A 24,473-nucleotide genomic window follows, 5' to 3' on the forward strand; every position below is an offset into this window, starting at 1 on the left:
AGGCTAACCATGCCCAAGTCTTTCAGTGCTTGCTTTCCAGTCCCCTGATAATCCTTGTTGCCTCCTCTGCACTTGTCCCATTTTCTTGGCATCTTTATTAAAGTGTGGCATCCAGAACCTGGACATAATACTCAAGATGAGGCCTAACCAGTGCCAAATACAGCAGTACAATGTAAAGTAAGTTATGGTGTTCAAATTGTGTTTACATGGATAGATTTCAGGATTCACGTTTAGAAATGTACAATTTAAATTAAATATCAGCCAATAATCACTGGAATCATCAACCAAGTCCTTTACTTTCTGACACAAAAATAGCTAATTTCGTTTGCAGCCACAAGGGCTAGAAACATGCTTTCTCATTATTGAAAGCTGACAGTTTCAGGAAGCTCAAGTTTACCATTGATTATTATTATCTACACTGTGTGACACACAGGTGGATTGTGCCAAACTCTTGTTATCTCTCTTGCTAGATGTATTGGTCTTATCAATATAGCCAGCCTCCTTTTCCTGTTTATTATTCACCCCATGTTTCAGTGTAATGCTTAGGAGAGGAGAAGGTTGTAATTATAATCCAAAATTGCCATCAGTGTGTTGGAAAGGCTCAATACATTGTCAAAAAGGGGAATCAGATATCAAAATCAGACATCAGCTTTGCCCCTTATCTGTTGTTAGCAAGGCTACCGTTCGGGAGCAGGTAGTCGTTATCTGCTGCTAGTACATCTTTATATGCACTGTTCACATTTCATTGCATCATGTCAGATTTGATAGGGTATAATGCAATGCGACTAATTTAATCGGATGTGAAGTGCACCAGAGCACATGTCAAGTCTGAACATTTGAGGAGAACAGAAAAGTTTTCACCAAATCATGGCTGGATTATTTTTCTCAGCTTGAAGGTTTCTCTTCCAGAGTTTGGGCATTTCTATGCTGACCTTCCATGCAAGGGCATGCGGCAAGGGGCTCTTTACTCCCAAAGACAGTGACACAGTCTATGAGGTCATGGAAGGCAGATCATCAGGCATTCACCCACCCTGCCTTTGGAACCACCACCCTTCACATCCTCCATCCTTATTCAGCCAGCTTGAACTCAAGAGAGTATGCCTGTCTCTCAGACTGACAGTTTTGGAAAGGAAAGGAAATACTTGGGCTGTTCAGGCTCTAGGTAGTGAAGAAAAAGAAATTGATATAAAGAAATGAATGGAGTTCTGGTACTTTAAGCATTCAGAAATCTTCTTGGCTGAGGCTTGTTGGTGGGGACACTCTGACATGAGGGAGGCTTGTGACTGGGCCTAGCAGATGCCTCCCACTCAAATTTTGGGGTAAAGCACTTTTCCCAAATCCTGATCCATGAGTCACCTCTGCTCTGGCACAGCTGAATGTATCCTGCCAGATCTTTCAATCCATTTCACTGCAGTCAGTATTTTTCAAGCCATTCCCATTCTTTCCCTCTTAGGGTGTGTACCTGGAAAAAAAAATCTGTGATCACTGGACAAATACTTCCAGAAAGCTCACCAATTAGTTCTGGTAACATAGCATCTAGTACTGAAAGTGATTTTGTCTCTGAAGTTCCTTGTAGACTCACTATGTCCTGGGCACAAGCAAGAAATGACTGAATACGAGTTGCTGGGTAGAGAAGGTGATCATCTTTAATCAAGAGAGCTGAACCTCAAGCACTGGGGCTGAGTCTGGCTCTCCTCAGATCCCAATCCAGCTCCCTAATGTTCTCCAGATGACCATGCCCCCTTGTCCATCATGTGGTGGACTTCCAATTTTTCTATGATTCCTTCCTGACTGAAGAGCTGGAATGCCTCTCTTAAGGGTTAGTGACTGGCAGTAAAAACTTCAAGATAAAATATGCTGCTGTTTTAGTCCTACTGGTTTGATTTTGGCCTTACCCACTCCAGAAATGTATCCCCTCATAACATCTCTATACTTGTACTCTACCCCTGTGCTGTAAGAGATTTGCCATTCTCGCTTTACATTAGTTCTATTCAGTTGTAGATAAAGCATACAGAGCCTCAATATATGGGATAGGCCCATCATTTGACATTTTTTAAATCACAGAAATAAGACTCTCTGAGGAGGAGGAGGAGAGGAGTAGGAGTAGGAGTCTGCACCTGTTGGATATATTGCAGCCTAGATATGATGCATTTGAAGGTTTTGCATGGGAGGGATCTTTCTGGACTGGGTGGCTGTCAATCAACTCAGTAACTGCCAATTATTCTATCTCTACCACAGATTCCCCCCCCCCCCCTTTTCCAGTTAGGGTTCTATCAGTGTTAGCAACAGAGTCTGTGAGAAGTGGACAGTTAGACTGAAGTATTCTGTCAGCTATGTAACCAGTCAGTCAGTAATAAAGCTATCTAGTTAAGCTCAGTGATGTAACAAGTTAACATTTTTACACAATATGATGTTTGTTTCTATCTATGAAGCAATGTAAATAAACGGAAATATTTTATTCTTTCTCATTAAATCTCTGAGGGAATGATTGAGAAAATGAGTGCCAGTTGAGGTAAACTAGCAAATAAGGGGTGGTCTTTTGAGGGAGACTTGTAGTTGAATCAGCTCTGAAGGTTCCTGACTGAACCATTTTATCTGCTGCATAATTAGAGGAAGTTTTATTTTATTTTAATTAAGCCATGCTCATTTCCTAACACATCATGTATCTCCACATGGTGAGCTAGAACACCATTCCAGCTTTAAGGGCAAGCCAATGGATGCATCTAAATAACAATGTTTTGAAATAATTTTAATGTTTTAATATTACATTTAAAACTTTATTTCTAACTAGTTATACGCATACTGACTGTTGACCACAAAATTAACAATTTTAACATTAACATATCTAATATGTTAATGTGGTTTCCAAGCTCTGCACCTACTTCAGTTCCTTTGTGTACTGTTAACTCCTGTCCTGCTACATTAGTTCACTGGAACTCTTGATACTTATTTCAAAGTTTTTATAAACAGAGGAATCATAGAGTCATGAAGTTCGAAGGAGCCTATAAGGCAGTGGTTCCCAACATTTTCCCAACTGCAGACTGGTTGGGAGGCATGGCACGGCCGCAGGGGGGGGCATAGTGTGCTCGCACACATGCGTGTGGCAGTGCTTGTGAGGGGTGTTTGCGCACATGCGCACGGTGTGCTCGCAGGGGTGGAACACGTTCGTGTGCAGGCGCATGGCAGTGCTTGCAGGGGGGCACTCGTGGGGGGGGGAAGGAGATCTGTGTCTGCGATCCAGTTCTCCCTAGGCCATGGGCCGCTGCTGGGGGGGCTTGGGTACCTCTGCTATAAGGCCAATGAGTCCAAGACCCTGCTCAGTGCAGGAATACAAATCAAAGGGTATCTGCCAGGTGGTTGTCTAAATTTCTCTTGAATACAGTACCTCCAGTGTTGGAGCACCCACCACCTCTCAAGGTAATTGGTTACATTGCCATACTGCTCTAACAGTTAAGAAGTTTTTCCTGATATTCAACTGAACTCTGGCTTCCTGTAACGTGAGCCCTTGTTGCATGTCCTGCACTTTGGAATGACTGAGAAGTCCTTCACCTTCCCTGAATGACAGCCGTTCAAGTATTTGAAACGTGCTATCATATCTCCCCTCAGTGTTCTTTTCTCAAGGCTAAACATGCTTAATTCTTTCAGAAGGGGTATAATAAAACTGTGAAAAATGTTACTGCATCTCATCAAATGATAGTAATATAATGGACCTGTCCCTGATGAAGTAAATCTTTTCCATGCTTGTGTGAGAACATAATGGATACGAATGTGATGGTTAAGTGATTATTTAAAGTTCTGGTGTGCACTCCGTTTGGTAAAGATAAATGAATTATTTTCGGTAAAACTTAAAGTGACATGTAAAAAATGTCACTGGAAGACAGAAAGCAGACTTGAAACATTCTGTTTTAAAAGGAACTCCCTCTGTTACTGAGTACTTTGCAATTATAGTTACTCCATCTGGAAAAGTAACTCATTCCTATTCTTCATTACTAACATAGTGTTGTTATAATTAACAGTAAAACCATTGGAAAATACATGAAAATATTCACTGGTTCCTTGAAGAGTCAGTTCTGTTTATTGCACATTGAGAAGTCTACAAAAAATTTAAAATGTGGCAGCTGTGTCCTTTCTATGGAGATTTGTGTGTGTGTGTGTGTGTGTGTGTGTGTCTGTCTGTCTGTCTGTCTGTCTGTCTGTCTGTCTGTCTGTGTTGGTGAGTTTGGACATCTGAAGCAGCATTTAACCCAGCTCAGGATCACTGGGAAAGCCAGTCACAAGAAAGATGGCTTGTTCATGTTGTGTTTCCTCCTCATGCTGCCTTTTATTTCCCTCTGACTTCCAAACTTGAAACAAATTAGCCTTTTAAAAAAGTATTTTTAAAAATTATTTCCAGCCTGAGTTTCAGCAGCACTCAGTGCCTCCATTGTTCTGCTGAGCCCTTCCTTTCTGCCTCCAAGTAAGCAATGGCATAACAAGGAAACACCCAGTTTTGCTTTATTGGGGGGGGGGGGGACGACTGTAGCCATGGATCTTGCAGACAAAAACATAACCCAGTTCTACCTTATCAAAATGCAAAATGTAATATGTTATAAAAATAACTAGGTACAAAAGAAGTTACCTTCTAGCCGCAACTGGATGAGAGGTGCCTTCTTGCTAGCTAGGCCTGCAGTCACCTGTGAGGAGTCTAAATAAGGAGAGAAGGAAAAGGAAAGGCTTTCACAGTAGATTCTACATAAGGGTAGAGGTTATATTCCTGTCATAGAAAGTACTTCAGGCCCATTAGGGAAAGAGTTTAAGGAGTGAGCGCATGAATGAATGAGTGAACAAATGCTACTAAATATTTATAGGCAAGATACGATTGGAGAGTAATATTCTGTGGCAGTTACTACAGGGAATGGCATTGGCATGATCTGAGGCCAGGCCTTAAGGGAGGAATCATTCCTCAGTGAGTAGTGGAGAGCAGGTTACAACCAGAAACCCCAAGAGAATGTGGAATGTTTCAAAAGGTATTCAGGAAAGGCACCACCTGATCCTGATTCCTTATCCTCGTGTAGGCGGGTGAGGGGGATACACATATAAGGAGTAAGTTATTCCCATTTTCCAGACAATCATATCCCTTCAGATTCTTCCGTTGCTCTTGTAAGATTTCTCCAGCATTCCAAGCTGTGATGAGACAAGAGACTTGACAATTGCAAAAGCCTAAATTAAATGAGTGCAATGGTAGTTTTCTACCCGGAATTTCACACCACTCAGTCATGGTCTTGTTGGGGTATTTTGTTCCTGTGCACACAATCAAGCAGCAAAGGCGAGCTATATCCGATGAGCCTCGAAGCTCTGGAAGTGTTACAAGAGGCTGAGTCTAACGACGTGACTTTGATCGCAAGCAGGTTATTGCTTATGTAGTGCAGCACTTAGGAACATCTGCATACTTGTAAGTCTTGGCCTACGTGCAGCCATCCAGCCTGCAGGTCATTAATGTACGTACAGTACAAACAGGACCAAATCCTTTGGAGCTCCAAACTGGAAGAAACTGAACGGAAGAGTCAGAGTTTCCAATAGCCACTTTCAGTTGGCAGAATTCAGATTGGAACCATGTGACAATTTCAAGCAATATGCTCAAAGCAGCCAATTTATTACATATGGCAATATGATTAATGGTATCAAATGCTTTTTTTAAACTTAAACAACAGTCCAAGAATATCACACCAGCCAAATACATGGGAGTCCAAGTCAATGGAAATCTGTTCCATGAATTTAAAAGCCAGGCTGATGAGGTTAAATGAAACAGGAATAAGAGCCAAAACAATGCTTTTAAAGAAAGTAGTAGTTTTTAAAGCAGAGAGGTTTTAAATATGGTTAGGAGTAGCAGCTTCCTTTGGCGGAACAGGTCAAATAAGTATAATATGGATGGTCTTTCTTTCTTTCTTTCTTTCTTTCTTTCTTTCTTTCTTTCTTTCTTTCTTTCTTTCTTTCTTTCTTTCTTTCTTTCTTTCAATATTTTTTACCTTGTTGGGAAAAAACAGTTCCGTGTCTAAAGTTCCCTGTTGTTATGCACAATATGCTCCACTGTGAAATATTTCAGGCCTTCATGGACTAGATGCCTTGGTTTTCATGGGAAAATTATGGTGTTTGTAATATTTGTATTTATTTGCAAATATATAGATTGGGTATAGGTCGAGGTATGGTCTTAACATGCTGATAGATGTCCCAGTATCCACTCTTCCAACATAAGATTTCTACAGAGAGAATAGGAATCAACACTATAGGGTACTCCTAATTTCCCACCCCTCCCCTTGAAACCTCAAGAGTCAAGTTGCTGTCCTTATTTTGCCCTTAAAAGCAGCTAGTTCCTTCTGCTTTTCACAATGAGTCCTCCTTGCTCATATCATCACCAGCTAGACATTGTGAAGGAAAAGCAACACAAACTAAGTGGTTTACAAGTTAATTATGCAGGCTACACATTGCCCCCCCCCCACGAGCTGGGTACTCCTTTTACTGACCTCGGAAGGATAGAAGGCTGAGTCAACCTTGAGCCGCTACCTGGGATTGAACCCCAGGTCATGAGCACAGTTTTGGCTGCAGTACAGCGGTTTAACCACTGCGCCACGAAGCTCCTTTCTGAAACTCCTTTCCGAAACAGCCTCTACTTATTCTCTAGTTACTGTGCATTGATACTCAGAAATTTCAGTACCAAAGGAGACACTTGCCAGGGCAATTAATGTAATTTCCATCTGCCGTTTTGATTTGACCAGTTTCCATAGATCCTGTTATTACAACTATGAAATCACCAAATTGGACAAAACTCTGGTTCCAACACTGAGGCTTATAACAAATGTATACGTGATCATACTCATGATGTTCCATCCTGATCCAGCCCTTCTCTACTTGTACACGGCAGACCCATTTAGTTTTATTTGGATGCATGTCCTGTGGATTGGAGCTTGCTCCGTGGGAATCATTATTGCTCAAGGTTAAAGACAAAAGTGCAAAAGCAGGATTACAGGTGAACATTAGAAGTCAGAAATAATGAGTGCAAAAGAATTACACAACTTTAGTGAGGACAATAAGGAAACCCAAATTGTTAAAAGATTTCTGTGCCTTGGTTCAACCACTACTAAAAAGAAAGACTATATTGTAGCCAGAAAATTAAAGGGAATTTGCAACTTGGAAGGACAGCCACAAAAATTTAGATAACATACAAGATAGATTGTTGCTGGTCAAGGCCAAGGTAACCCAAATGTGGTATATCTAGTTTCTGTTTAAGGATGCAAGAGTAGGACAATGAAGAAAGCTAAAAGAAAAATAAATGATTCATTTGAAATGTGGTGTTGTGGAAGTCAAAGCAAGCCTGAATTCTCACTAGAAACTAAATTGACTAAACTGAAGCTACTGTGTTATGCTTTGGACATATGATGAGAAGCCAAGACTCCCTTGAAAAGATAATAACGTTGGGAAAAGTTCAAGGTAGTAGGAAAATAGGAATACCTAAAGTAAGATGAACTGATTCAATGGCTGAAATCATCTTGCTTAATGTAGTAAGTCACACAAGAGTAGGCCTGTTGAACCAGTGGGAATTTGGTGAGTCAACTCCTTCATAAGTTACATTGATTCAAATGGGCCTACTTTAGTATAGTAAGTCACATTTAGAGTATGCCAATTTGAATCAATGGAACTCAAGCAATAGAATTTCAGCGAATAAAGGAAACCATGGTTTTGGATTGTTTAAAAGTCAGTGGCTAGAACCCTGATGATTATTTAGTTATTTATGTGTGAATAAATTAAATTCCATAACTTATCAAGGCAAACTGCTGCTAACTAAGAAGGTGCCAGTTGCATTACCCAGTTAGTGGCAATTAACTATAGGGAGTTAGGCAAATTAACTTATTCACATATAAATCAACAACAGGAGTCTGGGCATTAATTTATAGAGTTTCCACATATCGGAAGTACATACAATACATGGTGTGAGCAGTATAACTCTAGTTACTTACCAGATTCAAAGAATGAAGAATACTACAACTTAGCCATCCTTGAAAGTGTAACAGGGTGATTCATCTGTATTAAGATGTGAATAGTTTATATTATATATGTTCAGTACATTAATTAAGAAGCAAAGATCAGCTGCAGGTTGAAATGATACAAAGGAACAACAATGCTTTTTTATTTCACAGTTGCTTCCATTTCTTGCTACTGGTCCAAATAAAAGGAGAAAAAAACCATCTCAAATCTAGATATCCCTAGTCTTTTGGATTTAGGTTTATGGTTACATTCTTTTATTGAATGGTTTCAATTCACATCATTTTTTGAACTGTCCAGAGGTTTTTGACCGTTACCCAGTATAAAAATATAGTAGATAATTGATTATACAAACCAATCATTCATATTTATATAACAGTTGGGTTCCCAAGATAGCTCTTTTCACATTTTACTCTGTATAAGACACAATGAGTGAGGCTTTTTCAAGTGAAGTGTTTTAATTAGCATCAGTCAGTTATATACAAAGTTTTCCTTTCTATCTGATTTACAAACTGATGTTTGCCATCTGAGACTCTGTAATTAGTACTATTTATACATATTTTAACATATGTTACCTTGTTAATTGCAGAGCCTTTTTCTTGCATAGATAATAGTTTTAATTGATTATCTGAATTCATTGACAAAACACTGGAGCCTCAGGAGAAGTTGCTAAGGTGCTCTCTTACTTTTTTTTTTAACTTTCTCTAGATAAAGAATATAAGAACTATGCTGGAGCTATAGAATCATAAAGAGTTATGGACTTCTATATGGAATGATGATGCCCACCTGGAGTAGCATTCCATTCACACAGTGGCCAACTAGCTGCCTGTGAAAAATCCACAAGAAACACGTATGTCCAACTGCTCCATCTGTTCTGCATTTTGGATGCTGGGAACATGGGAGAGTGCACCAAGGCCCAAAATTCCTGTGAGCTAAAAGCCTTGGTCCGCAGCCTCCATGGTGGATTTCTGTACCTATACAGTCTGTGAGTGTCTTTTATGATGGTAAAAGACATGATTAAAAATGTGGTGTATGTTGATTGGAGTTAATGAGGACTCTTTGGTGATAAGGTGCACCTGCACTGGAAAACCTTCCAATTAAAATACTAAAAGAAGAGATTATCTTTGAGCCTTCTCGCTTTGAAGCAATATAAAATATAGACAATCAATGCTTTGAAAATATTTGCATTTTGCTTTGCAAAAGAGTCAACCTGTGTAGCCTTGGGCAAACTTTACTCTCAGGGTGTCTAGAAAACCCTGGGAAGGGTTGCCATAAATGGGAACCAACTTAATGGCACACATTTATTAATATTCGCTAGCAGCAAGTGGGTTTTGTATATTTTTGCCTGAGACAAAGTGTACTTGGGTTGAGTTGCTACTAGGATGGCCACTGCTACAACACTCAACAGGAGGGCAAGAATAATTTTTTAAAAGGGGGGACATGGAAGACAAGAATTGCAAAAAAGGGGACATCTTATATAAATTTCCATGTGCCAGTTTAATATAATATATACACATGATCATAATTTTTGTAATTTACGTAGAGATATAATACAGCTAACCATAGTGTAGAAAATTGTGACTAGGTCCCAAACTCAGTATTGGGAAGAAGGTATGCCATACATTAAATAAATAAATGAGAATAAATAAGAATACCACTTAATAACTCTCAGAAATTCATATCATTTAAAATTTTTATTTAAAATATGCTTACCCCGCCTTTCTCCTACAAAAAGGGCCCCAAATGGCTTACATAATTAAAAATGCAATACAGTATTAAAAGCTAAAAACAGTAAATTATTCAAATATTTAAGAGGAATTAACATTGTATTAAAATGTTAAGTAAATGCATTACTAAAACAGATTTAGAACCAACAAAATATAAACCATCCTATTTATAATATAAACACCCCTATGGGCTCAGATAGTTCAAGGTTGACTCAGCCTTCCATCCTTCTGAAGTTGGTAAATTGAGTACCTAACTCACTGGGGTACTCAGTGTGTAATCTGTAAAATTAAATTGTATACTGCCCAGAGAGTGCCTTTAAGTGCTATGGGATGGTATATAAGCTGCAAGCTTTGATTAGCTTTTTTGGTTTTGTTTATGGTATCCTACACAGTCAGTCATTAAGGAAAACCGTGCCTAAAGAGAAAGTTATTCTGCTTGCAGAAGGACAGCAAAGATAGGGCCAGCCTGGCTTCCTGTGGGAAGGCGTTCCAGAGTCTGGGAGCAGTTACAGAGAAGGTCTTTTCCCATGTCCCCAAAAACACACTTTTAAGGTAGTGGGACTGAGCAAAAGGACTTGCCTGAAGATCTTAAAACCCAGGCAGGCTCATAAAGTATTTTCTAGATTTCACTAAATATGGATGTTTGTGAAAAATAAATATTTCTGTTGTTGTTGGTACTTTGCATCTTTTATAAACAGTATTATTTTTGTCATGTTAAGTAAAATAAAAACTAATTTAACCTGCTCTTAGTCTGATTTTTCTCCCTCCATCCCCCTTCTTGTTTTGCTTGGTTTCTAAGGCAGAGAGAACGATGAGAGGCGAAAGCTGGTCTCAGTCCCTCATCTGCCTGGTTTGGACTCACATGCCACCAGACCAATGGGAGGACAAGAGCCAGAAATAGAGGGTGACCAAGTCAAAAGCCAGACTGACATCCACCCTAGTTGCTGAATTTTGGTCATCTCTCTTTAGGTCCATTCCATTATTTTTAACCAGCCTTCTCTCAAATTGGTGACAAAGGCATTTCTATTCTCTGAGCATTCCAGCTTAGATCTCCTTACTAATTTAACTCTTTCTTTCCTGAAGCCTTGAATATCACACCAAGTTAGTATTTATGTTTAATACTAGTGCTTTGATATTCCATTTGACACATTACACTTTGATAGGTAATATGATTAGCTCCTCCCATTTATGTATTTTTGTGATAGTTTCATCATGACATTTCATTTGTTATACTTCAAACTTTACCCTTACTGTTATTTCAAAACAATATATTGTTTGGTTGTTGTGGGTTTGTCAGACTCTTTGGCAGTGTTCTGAAAGTTGTTCTTCGTAACGTTTCGCCAGTCTCTGTGGCTGGCATCTTCAGAGAACAAAGTACTGTCCTCTGAAGATGCCGGCCACAGAGACTGGCGAAACAATTGGAAGAACAACCTTCAGAACACGGCCAAAGAGCCCAAAAAACCCACAACAACCATTAGATCCCAGCTGTGAAAGCCTTCGTGAATACAATATATTGTTTGTTTTTCCTGATTTTATTAATATCTGTAATTTGTTTCAGTCATTTCAGTAGATATTTAACATAAATTTATTTTTGTTGTGACTCTGGTTAATGGTCATGCTCCCTAATCACAAGGAAGCAAGTTAAAGTTTGGCCAACTTTTGACCACCACCTTTCTACCTTATGGGGTTCTTTTTAAGGAGAAAGGTGGAATATTTTTTTTAAAAAATAAATAAATATTATTGTTCTAGTGCCATCGGTTTTTACTGTTGCTGTTTTTTGTTTTAAACAGTTTTGATTTTATCTTGGGTTTTGTATTTTGTTTGTTAACCCTAAACCACCCAGAGTAGTGTTTCCATACTAATGGGAGTGATAGAAGGAAGGAAGGAAGGAAGGAAGGAAGGAAGGAAGGAAGGAAGGAAGGAAGGAAGGAAGGAAGGAAGGAAGTGGTGAAAATAGTTTTCAAGTGCATCAGGTAAAAGGAAGGATAGAATTAACTTTCAACCAGATCTACATTGCACTCAGGTTCCATTTTTTTTCCTCCTTCCATATGCACTTTCACAATTCATACTGCAGCCTTTTCTTCACATTTTGAGTTATGGTTTAAATTATTTCCCATGACATACCACAGTAGGGGATAATTCTAATGTGTAGTAAATATCGATGGACTTTCCTGTATAACTTATATCCCCTCAAATCCTATGGAATAGGAGGTTGTGCAGTCACAAGAAGGAAAAGAAGAACTAAGAAGAATGCCTGAAGACTCAGAAAACTTGAGACTAATTTCTTTTGTGACTGGGCACAGGGGGCACAAAGCAAAGAAACTTGTATCCACCCTTAGTTCCTCAAGTTTTACTCCTGCGTCCTTTAGCTTTGCCTCAGTAGATTTCCTTCTGTGTGCTACAAATCTATGACCAGCATGTAAAAATATTTGCAAAACACTCTTGGGTGCTGCAAAATCACAAAGGGAAAGTTGGCACATGAACTTTGGAAGTATTTTCTTACTCCCTTTAATGGGATTTACCCCCAGTCCCCCTATGATTAGATCCATATGGAACTATTTCATAATGAAGGGTCCCAGCACATGTCTACATCCTCAGCCAACACACATATTGCAAGTTCCAGAAGTCAGGGTAGTTGAATGTATGTTGGCCAGGGAGTTGAACATGTGTTGCATCCATCGCATGACTCAGTTCCATGTGGAATTTGCCAGACATGATGGAAAAACTGTTAGTGTAAATGAACTGTTAGCCAATAATAGGAGGAAAATGATTGCTGAATCCACCCATTAATAGAACTAATTTTATTGTGAGATTGTTGAGATACTAGAACACAACCGTGGGGCAAAGCTAATCAAATAACGATGCTGCAAAAATGGGACCCCAGTTCTGAGGGTGCGGTTGCACTATTGAAATCAATCAGAAGCTGGATTGGGGATTTTGAAATTTGTTTAAAGTCATGTGGTAGTTGCATGGTTTTTGGGGTGTGTATCCTCTTGGGACAATATTTAATCTGGATGTAAGATGTATGGTACAATATATTGTTCGAGAGGTCTATACAGGCTTCAAAAATCATCAAATCACCTTGGAAATGCTTTTGAGGTTTCTGTCCTGTACCCACCTGTTCTTGTACTGGCTGTCACACAGCCACTCACTGCCACTGTCGCTGCCAAATCAGTCCCCACATAAAATTGATGTGGGCTGCAGGCACAAAAACCATGTTCTTCTGCTGTGGTGTGGTTTTTAATATTTATTTTTATTTTTTAAAATTCAGACTGGGCTTAGCACCAGATCAGTGTTATAATTTCTTTCTTTCTTTTTTAAATAACAGATTGGACTGCAAGGTTACCCTTCCACCTTCTTTCTTCTCCCATCTTCCTTGGCCAGAAGTCAGTTGCCCCAGCTGTTTCACTTCCCTGGAGATAAAGCAGACAGGCCAGAAATGATTTAAATGATTTTTCTGGATCCCTCATCATGTTTTAATATTTGTTTTGTTTATTAATTATTTTTTTTCCAAACTGGGATAGCAGTAGATCGGTGTCACAGGTAGAAAACAAATTATAACATATCAGACTGCAAAGTTACCCTGTAGCCCGGAAATCCATGAACCTGGCATCTGAAACAATACTTGACAAACCCCACAGACACAATTTATTCTGACACAGGTGAGAACACATGCAAAAATGAGTCAATATTAATTATGTTTATACGCAAGTTAAAATAAACAGTCCATTAGTGGGTGTTTAAAAAACTTGCTTTCTGAACATAAAAACATGCTTCCTGCTCCTCCGCTCCAAAAAAACATGCTCGGTTGTATGTCATGGAAATAGATATTTTAAAATTGATATTAAGCATACTAAACCTGATGCAAATCCAGGAATATTTTGATGTGTAACACTCTAAATTAGCTTTCTAAGCTCCCGGTTTGGTAGGAGCACATCTTTTCCTCTGCACACTTCATAGATGGGGAATACAAATACACAATTGTTGCAATCCAGAATTGTTCCTGCAGATTCTGATTCTTAAGGAAAGCCATTGTTGCTGAAGATTGTGACTTCATGTGCGACTGCGGAAATGTGTGAGATGGCAAAACAGATCATATGCCCTAAATTAAGCTCTGTGGATAAGTGTCCTAAATGTGTAAAGATAAGAAAACCTTTGAGCACACAAGATTGACCCAAATATTGTTCCTGTTAGCAAAGCATTGCCTTTCCCCCTTTTCCTTCCCCCCTTATGGATGATAGAATTGGGAGCTGGGAATATTATATTGTATTAGGAAGCCACATGTCACTGTTAGGTGCCATATCTGTACAGTCACATAGAACCTTTGTAGCAATGACCACAAAGTGCTTTGCAGCAGCAGATTATGTTGAGTACAGAGTGACCCTCCTAGAGGCCAAAAGAGAGAAACAAAAGCACAATACAAGAGGAGAACAAAGTAAGAGCTAACTTACAGCTCTAACCTGTTTGGTCTCTTCTCATGCTGAAGCAACAAAGAGTGTAACTCTTGAGGTGAATACAGTCCTACGGTTGTATTCCTACATTCCTAGCAATAATTTCAATTGATCCTTTGAGCATGTGGAGTCCCTTTACTTTACAGGTCATAAAAGCTACATGTGGAGCACAGGCGCTCTCTCTCTCTCTCTCTTTTGCTCTCTCTCTCTCTATTTAAAAATGGACTTTTAAAGAACTCCCAGTGTATCATCATTTCCAAGAAAAAGATTGATAAATCACCCGTGTAAAATTAACACCTTTTACAGAAAAAGAACTTTTGTTGCGTGTTCGTTAGTAATCTAACTTAGGGGAATAAAGCTTTTCTTTAATAAAGATAACACTGTGGTCACTAAGACTAATGCATGTGTTATCTCAGCTTCTCTTCAGTAGCCATGCATCAAGGTTTCTAGACTTCATTGATTTATGGTCACACCACTGACAGTGTGATCTCGGGCATATCTGATGGATTAGCAAAAAAAGGTTTTGGGGAGAATTGTAAGTGGAAAATGTTCTGTTAAATGGGTAATAGCCTCATTTCAATCTTCAGTAACAAGGAAACAATAGACACCCACCCCTGCTGCAAAATTTTGGTTCTTTTCCACTGTGTTTCCTAAGTAGGTTGTGAGGGAGGGAGAAAAAAGAAATGAAAAAAAAAAAAAAACCTGTATGGATGGATCCGGACTTAACATTTCTGAGACTACAAATAAAGTGTCTTTGTTTGTATTGGTGTCATGTCTCATGCAAGTCAAATGAATCAAGTAGCCAGTAGTACAGTGCAATGGATGTGACATTATTGGGACTGGGTGGTGATTTAAAGACAGCAGTGCAGCTATGTGACTCAGGTGTGAGTGATGGCATCTCTTTGTACAGTCACAGGTAAATAATTAACAAGGAAGCGTCCTCATTTCTTTTGACAATGTAGATTTGATACTGCTGCTTGCTTGACATCTCAATCTTCTCTCTAATAATACATCAGCCATCTCTTTGAGGCTTCATTTCTTACTTCATAAATGAGACCCAAGGGGTAGGAGGAATGGCCTTATTATACTAAATAAGACCACTGGTCCATCTGTTTCACTGTTCTCTATTTTGACAGGCAGTGGATCTCCAAGGTATCAAGCCCAGACCTTTCCTAGGCTTGCCATTTTTTAAAATATATCTGATAGTACTGCATGTGAGGTCTTCTCCATGCAAAGCATGAGCTCTGAGATTTCCTGGCCAATTCTAGACAAACAGACTTGGGCGATTAATGTATTAGCATTTAAGAATGCCTCTGGGCAATTTGCAGTGGTATTGTCTTTCCCTCCTTAAACATATCTACTGGAGAGGTGGGGGAGGAGCCCTCATTGTTCATATCACAGGGTCATTTTCTCTTACCTGTTAGGAGTCCAAATAAATTCCAATTTTATTGGGGAATATAAAAATGCTACACAACTATAGGATCATGGGTATCTGAATTAAGTTGGGTTTTTTTTAAAAAAACCCAAATATCTGCCTTAGAACTGAAATATATAGGCTTCTATACACTGAGTTTTGCAAAATGAGGTGTGTCTAGGGCCAGTGGTGCCTTTCTCCAGGGCACGGTGACCTTCTTATGGGCGACATTCTGGGGGAGAGATAGACAAAGGGAGTCTTATTTCTTGCCTGAAGAAGACTTAATGGGTTGGCAGTTAGTCCTAGGAAGAGCCAGGGGACATCAGTATTAACTGGGCTCCATTTCAGGCTGCAAGACGACTTAGTCCAGTATTGGTTGACTGTTTGCCATTGCTGACGTAATTTTTTTATTTGCAAATAAATAATATTTGTTAATAATTATTGAAATAAATATTTTAATACATCAAAACAATAATTTAAACCAACCAACAAACAAATCAGTACTCAGCTCAACCTCAGAATACATGGTCTTTTCTGCAGAAAGTCTTTTTTCCAAATTGGTATTCAAACACAGAAGGAAATCATGATCCAAAATGAGGCTCTAACCAGGGGCATCTTTTGCTCTCCAGTGTTTGGCAGGGATGTAGGGAGGGCAGAGGAGGCTGTTCCTTTAACAATATAGCTTACTGAACAGGATCCTGTTCAATGTTTATGCATATCATCGTTGTTTAGTCATATAGTCGTGTCTGACTCTTCATGACCCCATGGACCAGAGCACACCAGGCCCTCCTATCTTCCACTGCCTCCCGGAGTTTATGCATATGGAAAGCTCTAATTGCAGAAGCATCCATAATGATCTAAGGAGGTGCGGGTTGCCAGGCATGTGACCAGCACCTGGTCATATTATTGCAGATGTGCTCACGTGTCACCCTGGGTGCTAATCTGCAGAGAAAGTCAAGATACAAATTTCATAAAACAAAACAGAATAAAATAATGGTCTGAATGAGGGCTGACAAACTGGAAACTCAATGCAAATTAGGCAGCTGTGCTCCTGGTCAAGAAAAATTCAAATTCTTTTCAGTGGGATTGTACTTCCCTGGACAAATCAGGTTACTAGTTTCATGTATTCTAGGTTCTTCTTCAAGAAACTCAGATACAACTACAGTAATGCTCTACTTGGGACTACCTTTGAAAAGTCATTGGAAGCTGTGGTTAGTTAAGAATGGAGTAGCAAGAATGACGTGTCATGTTACACTTATCTCTAATATCTGCGGTCATAACCTTAGAGCCCTAAATGTCTTAGTCTCAAATAGCTTACAGTTTACAGGACTTCCTGTTGTACTATCTTGCAGACGACAAGGTCAAAAGCATAGGTCTTCTCCATGCCCCACCAAGGAGAAAGGTATAATTGATGAGGATGAGACAAGAGAACCTTTTCATTACCTGGGGAAATTTTAGGGAACACGTGGGCCCATGCAGTGTGGCTCACCCCTCCCTCACTGTTGTTCATTGATTAGTAACAACTTCTTTTTTTAAAAAAATTCACAGACTTTTGCCTATCATGTCTGTTTAGTAAGGTTATGTTTTATCTGTGGTCTAATTTATTATTATGATTTTAATGTATCTGTTGCAATACAGTATTGAGTTTTTCATTATACACTATACATTTTTGTATTCCCATGATATTTCCAATTTTAAATTGTGATAAGGTGTCCGCAATAATACAAAGGCAGTAGAATGGCAGGAAGTGTGTCTCTAAACAAGCAAGTAAGCAAGCATACATTTTCCCTTCTTTTTCAAACATATTCCAGCTTGGCACCGATACATCTCACATACTGTTAGGTACAGACATATAGTTTGACTAACATGGTCTTATGAACATTCTTATGAGAAGAGAGACAAACCATTTCTGAAGTAAGTTCTCTTACAAATTTACACACATATTCCTCCCCACCCCTCTGGAAGTTCATTGTATCTCCACAGTTACCAGACTGTACCTGCGAAGAAAGAAAGTTATATAGATTTCTCAATGGAAAAGATAAATGTCATCACAACTGAAGGAAAATGGTTCTGAACTTGATTATAGAAGGCTATGCCTTTGGCTCATGGACAAGTTTACTGGTTACATGTAAATCTAAATATTATATGTCATTGCATAATAATAATTAAAGACTGTTCCACATGTAGAGTAGACCTTTGGTCTAGATGGGCGGGATAGAAATCCAATAAATAAATAAATAAATAAATAAATAAATAAATAAATAAATAAATAAATAAATAAATAAATAAATAAATAAATAAATAAAATGTATACATGCTTTAATATAAATGCATCAATGTTAAAAGAGAAATGTGACTAAAGCAATAACAAATACAAGATGAAAATGTTCATGCAAGGAGCCTCAAAAAATCTTTTGTGACAACATTCTGTGTGGTATTTCTTCAGTGTAATAAATTCTAGCTGTTCTTGCTAATAATTTGAAGCTTCAGGGTGAGAGTTTTATTTCTCTTTTGAAAGTAATATAATCCCTGGAACTAACACAAAATTCCCTGTGTGTTTTGTATATTCTTTTTTGGATCAAATTGAACTTGACTATTGGCTAGAGCATTTCAAAGTGGTGAGCTCTGTTTTTAGTTAAAATGGTGGTTCTTGGTTGTGCCCATTATGAAAAAAATTACATTACGGTACTTGAAAATATAGCCAGTCTTACATGTTTGCAATAGGCATTGGTAACGAAATCTTTACAGAATGTTGGTTCTTCTGCCATAAGTAGCATTCAGCAGAGCTGAGATGTTGATACAAGACTTGGATAAACCACATCTATAGATGTGTGGAAATGTAGCTCCATTCTATGACTGAAATCCAATATTAAGTCACAACTGGAGTGTATCCATTAAAGCAGTGAAGGTTTGGTGAATCAGTAAGTTCCATTGATTCAATGGGTCTACTCTAGTTGCAGCTTATTTTTGAATTTTAGTGATTACATGTGTAAGAATAAAGCCATAAAATGTAACTGAAGGTTTTTGGTTTCCTTCAACCAAGAAGCATCCAGACTGACGATCCCCCCCCCCCCCACTTTCCAAGGGAATAGGCAGATCTCTCCATGCTTTTCTCTGCACAAAAAAGGAGTAACCAAATTCCAAATTCCTTCAATAGTTTGCTCCTAGCAATGTCATCTGCATGCTATCCTTTTGGCTCCAGCAGCAGCAGATATTTTTATTTCCTTAAGTAAATTGCTAGAATTTGTGTCTGCTGTATAATATTTGAGCTATCTTTTATTATTTCTCTATTGTTCTATTTTTATTATTATTTTGGTCTCAATCCAGTTGGATTAGAATAGACCCACTAAATCAATGGGTTTTACATAACTACTGATTCCCATTCAGCAATTGATTTAATGGGTCTATTCAGGCTAGGGCTAGAAGTTGGGTTTACACCTTCATAACCTGAGTCTATTATAATATTAGTCTCAGAGAGACTGTTGCCTGAAGACTCATTTGAAAATAAAATAGGTAACTAAAAACAAGAAAATATATTTTCTCCCTCTAAAAGTATTGTTTTAGTCACATGCAGATACAGTACATGGAGATTTAATTGTTGCCTAAATACATTAAAACTAATATGATTAATTGTCCAGGATTTCTTTAGATGGGTGACAGGTGGCATTAGCAAAACATATGTTCAATATGTCTTTGCATGCATACATGGTGTGCTTGTGGTTTGGTGGGGTCTCACTCCAAAATTTCAAGTGGGAGCTTCTGATACTCAGCCATAAGCCATTTATCAACATAGAGTATTTGGTAGCTCCAGAGGCTCAACTGCACACAGAATCATATGGTGCATCTTTTCCTGGACTGAACAACTTAAAGATATGGGATGTGGGATAGCAGATGTCTGATCTCAATGGAAAATAAATAAATAGTGGCAATGGAAGTATAGCTAGGCGGGAAGAAAGCTAGTTTAGAATCCTTTTTGGTTCACATTGCTAGTCTCCTAAAGCATCATTTGGTGGAAAGTCAGGAAACAGTTTTAGCAAACATGTCAAGGAAGGCATTCTTCTTAACAGAGGAAAACATTCGAATACAGAAATATTTCTGAACACAAGGAGTAGGCAAGCTCCAGATGTGTAGCAGCCAATTTTTCACATTTAGGATCCACCTCTGGTCACACCAACCTCCTTCATTAAAGGGAAAATAATAACCAGAAGAAGTCAGAACACTCATTGTGGTGTAGCAGATAGAGCAATGGACTCTGACTATGGAGGTGTGGGACTGAATCCCCATGCAGCCATGGAAAATAATAGGGGGAGTGGAACTGGTAAAGCCACTCCTTAAATATCTCACTTACATTGAAAGCACTAATAGAGTCACTATTAGTTGATTCCAACTAAATGGCACATATCAACAACAAAAACAGCTAGAAGTCTATATCCACTTTTGGTTTCGTAGGGACAAAATGATGTGCTAATGCAAAATTCCTACTGCTAGAGGCATCAAGGAGCAGCTGTTGGCATTTTTATGAAAAGAAAACTTTTCAGTATGGATGCATTAGGGAAGCCAGAGTCATATGTCCTTTCAGTGTTCTTTCTTTAAGTCTGAGCATGCCCAGTTTTTCCAATCTTTCCTCGTAGGGCTTGGTTTCCAGTTCTCTCATCATCCTTGTTGCTCTCCTCTTGTTCCAGTTTCTCAGCATCCTTCGTACATTGCAATGTCCTGAACTGGACATAGTACTCAAGATGAGACATAACAAGTGCCAAATAGAAGGGGAACAAATATTTCATGGTATTTGGAGACTACACTTCTATAAATACAACCTAAAAGAACATTTGCCTTTTTAAAGAAAAATGGTAAGGCAACTGTCCCTATCTTCCTTTTACAATGTTATCCCTCCTGGCACACAAATAATTCTGTGCTATATGTCTGAGAAATCAGACAGGAAGAAAAAAGCCAGTTGACAATTTTTCAAAGCAAAACAAGCTAATTTGCCAAATGCAGGTTGAAGCAAGCTAGTGTTAGAAAGATGGTCTTTACCTCTCAGGGTGACACTGCTTCCAAATAAAGAATTAGTATCTATCTATCTATCTATCTATCTATCTATCTATCTATCTATCTATCTATCTATCTATCTATCTATCTATCTATCTATCTATCTATCTATCTATCTATCTATCTATCTATCTATCTATCTATCTATCTATCTATCTATCTATCTATCTATCTATCTATCTATCTATCTATCTATCTATCTATCTATCTATCATCTGCAAATATGGATCAAGAGAGGGGAAGAAAAATAAATGTTCAGGAAGGGAGGATACAAAACATTTTTTACTGTGCCTCAAAGTACTCATGGTAATAGCCATGAGCTCTAATATCCATTGATATACATTTTTGCTGTATGGCAAGTTGGCTCAGGGGAAGCAGTCTTTCAGCATATTAACATCACACTATCACTGATCTCCAGATGTTTTCAATGCAGGCAATACAGACCACATGTCTCCAATTGGCAATAGTCTCCAATAAAGATTTAGCGTATTGTTATATTTTCATTGCAATATTGTTCCTCAAGGCTTCAACCCATGAGCTGTTGCTTTGTTTTGCAGCAGTTACGATAAGGGAGGGGCTTCATACAACTGAGATGCACCAAAACATGTCTGGGAGAGTATGGGGCTACACTAACAACTGCTTGTACCTCATTTATTAGGCCTCCCTCTGAGTATAGCAGATCTTTGATAACTAAGCAGTGAAAGGAATCTGCTTAAGCCTCTTGGAGTAATGTTCCAACTAAATCTCTGTCTGGAAACTCGAGATGCATTTTTTCGTATTGGAAGATTTCCTAATATTGATCTGTTTGTAGTGACAATGTGGGTAGTAGCACCTTAACCACAGTGATTACATTTCCAACATGTGACTTTTAATTAAAACAATGTCATTTTTGGACTCCATCTTTTTTAAAAAACAAAAACAAAAAAACCCCCAAATACTTCTAGATTTAACCACTTCTGTAGCTCTTCTGTTTTCTCCAACACAGCAATAATAAATGTTCACTTGGGAAAGAAACATCCCTTTGGACCTGCAAAGTGTCTGGAATGTGAATATTTTAAAGACTTTCTAAAAGGTATAGTTTTGTTGATCTTTGCAAAGGCAGCATTTTTAGACTTGGTCACTATGGAACAGAAAGGGATTCTTACAAATGGTTTTTGCATTTTCCCTACAGAAAAAAAAAGGTGACTGGGGAGGAGGATGGACCTGGATGTCATCAGCTATTTTCATGAACTGTTAGAATGGGCACGGACCAAGTAATTGTAAGTGTCAGGGAGCAGACATGGGGGCTGTGGCAGAACAAAGGGAAGAGCTAAAATATATGAAGCTTTGTTTTGGCAGAAGACTACCACTGCTGTTCTTACATTTTTCCTCTAAAAGGAAAATGGCTGGAAAAATACTGGCTATCTCAGTGAATTGCAACAGCAGTGGAAACTCCCACTGGCTATAAAGCCCTTCTGTCCAAACACATAATACTTGTCTGCATACACTGTAGACATGAGATTAGATCACCTACTAGGGCTGGAGGTTGTTTCTGAAAAATGGCATAAATTTTCCTTACACACACGTAAGCACACACACAATTTTATAATAAGAATAAATTATATTGTGATGTTAGCCATTTATTAGCGTTTGATTCTATTCCTTTCTCTTTTTCATCATTTCATTTTCTCTATCTTCTGGTAGAATGCATACCAATAATTCATGCGTATTTCTGCTGGGCAGCAACAAGGGCCACTACTTAATCTGGCAAGAAAGATGTCATAATATTTAAAAAGATAGTCGTGAGTAGAAAATCAAACCAAACCTCACAGGCTGACAATACCTTTATTAGAACCAACTAAAATCCCACCAAAAGCATACAGCTTTCATGTCCTCCAGAGAATTTGCAGCAGTGGTACCCCATCTATAGAATTCCCTTCCTAGACTTATGTATTTTTCTGTGCATTTTAAGAGCTGTTTCTACCCCTTGCAGATCTTAGCAGTCTTCTATTTTGCTGCAGTTTTTGTACTGTTTTTATATGCTTTAAGAGTTTTATTATGGGCTTGTTTTTTTTATTTTTAATGTGTTTTCTATGGTAACATATTGTACACTATAATTGTATACGGAAATCAGTAAAAAGCAAACAGCCGAAGAAATTCAATTGATGATACAAAATGAAAGGGTGGAACATTTTGGTAAATATAAATATTTTGGAATTTGATTGAAGGAATGGTGGGAGCATCGTTTCGTTTAGTCGTTTAGTCGTGTCCGACTCTTCGTGACCCCATGATAAAAGTCAGAATAGATATGTCCTAGAGCAGTCATTCTCAATGGGGGCCCTGGCATATTTCCACAGACTGGAAAAAGTTCTCCATAGACCACCTTACACAAGGTGACTTACACAATCCTGATTTGACCTATATTTCTTTCATATTTTGTTCATGGCCATGGCCAAAAAAGAGTAGAGAATGGCTGTCCTAGAGGACCTTTCTTAAGTGGAAGAATGGAACATGCAACAAAAATGTATAATTGGCTTTGAGGATGAACATTGTGTGGTGCTGTGCATTCTTAGTTCTATGCTGTGACATGGAATTGTGGCAGAAGCATTTGACATGGAGTAGCTGTAACAAAGGTAGGTATAAAAAGATGGAAGCATTTAAAAATGCTACTGGATTGAGAGGGTAACTTACAAGGAAGAATTAAATTGAATGAAAAAGAGCAATAAATCATAAAACACATAAAATGTAGAAAGCTGGAATACTCTGTTCATGTAATGACAAACAAAGTACAAATTGTTACAACTAATCACGTGAACAAGGATAGAAATCATATGCTCTGGAGGCCACATGTGTTCCTAAAGGTATTTCTGCAGTCCCCAAGACCACCCCAGACCACCTCAACTTTAAACATGCCTCCTTTTGACAAATATTGCCTAGTTCTATTCTTTGAGGACACCACAGGAGCAGCTTAAAAATTAATTTTGGGTAACTTTGCAAAGGATGGGCTAGTTCACTTCTTTTTCTGGTAAACATATGACCTAATTGTTAGAGTAAACCAACCCATCCCAAGAGTATTCCTACCTGTACCCTTCTGGGTCCCTGTCAGTGGCTATTACTTTTTTTGGTATGGGTAGGATTGCTCCATTTTGATTCATTTCCAGTATGTGCGATCACTGGAAATGAACCAAAGCAAGGTAGTGACTGTCAGTTTCCAATATTGTTAAATGCCTTAAGAAGACAACTTAGCCACTTCACAATACTGGGAAATAAAACACTTCCTCTGCTCTCTGGAGGGGCAGAGGAAGTAAGTTTTTTTTAATGTAGCAGGACAGTGATAATGTGCTGTATAACTTTGAAACAATTTTTAAAAATTGAAAACTTCGTCTTGGAAATGGGAGGAAAGAGGAGGTGGCAAGGGGGGATTCTTTTGTTTTGTTTTGTTTTCAACAGGTAGTTAGAACAAATAGGGTTATCTGAGAATCCTACCAAATGACACATTGGACTTCTACTTGACCTTAATTCAGCCCACACCTACCTGCTCCAAATGAGCCTGTGTGGACAAGCCCTCAGTCAGTAATTTGACTGCTTTCTTGTTCGCCTTCTGTTGGAGCTGTTTGGGAGTCCAGTTATGCAGACGTGACTCTCACAGTCCTCAGGTAATATAGAATTATTCCCTTCCTCTCTGATGAGCTTTTAACCTGTGTTATTCTTGGTCCAGCGGTCCTCCATAGAAAATGTAAGATGCATGCAACCAATGTTATCATTACACATTAGCACAATAAAAATATTTACAATGTACATCTTAAAGCAAGAAAGTCATGATAAAATATCACGAACATA

General features: G+C 38.4%; 1 long non-coding RNA gene across 1 annotated transcript; it reads right to left on the reverse strand.

Moving 5' to 3' along the window:
- Positions 1 to 1,420: 1,420 nt before the first annotated feature.
- On the reverse strand, positions 1,421 to 18,023 carry LOC144588973 (uncharacterized). Its single transcript, XR_013544769.1, has 2 exons — positions 4,619 to 18,023; positions 1,421 to 1,462 (listed from the first exon to the last, which is right to left on the reverse strand). It is a non-coding gene; the product is annotated as an uncharacterized LOC144588973 (long non-coding RNA).
- Between the last annotated feature and the right edge of the window lie 6,450 nt (positions 18,024 to 24,473).

Source organism: Pogona vitticeps, chromosome 4, assembly GCF_051106095.1.
Source record: "Pogona vitticeps strain Pit_001003342236 chromosome 4, PviZW2.1, whole genome shotgun sequence".
Taxonomy (NCBI): Eukaryota; Metazoa; Chordata; class Lepidosauria; order Squamata; family Agamidae; genus Pogona; species Pogona vitticeps.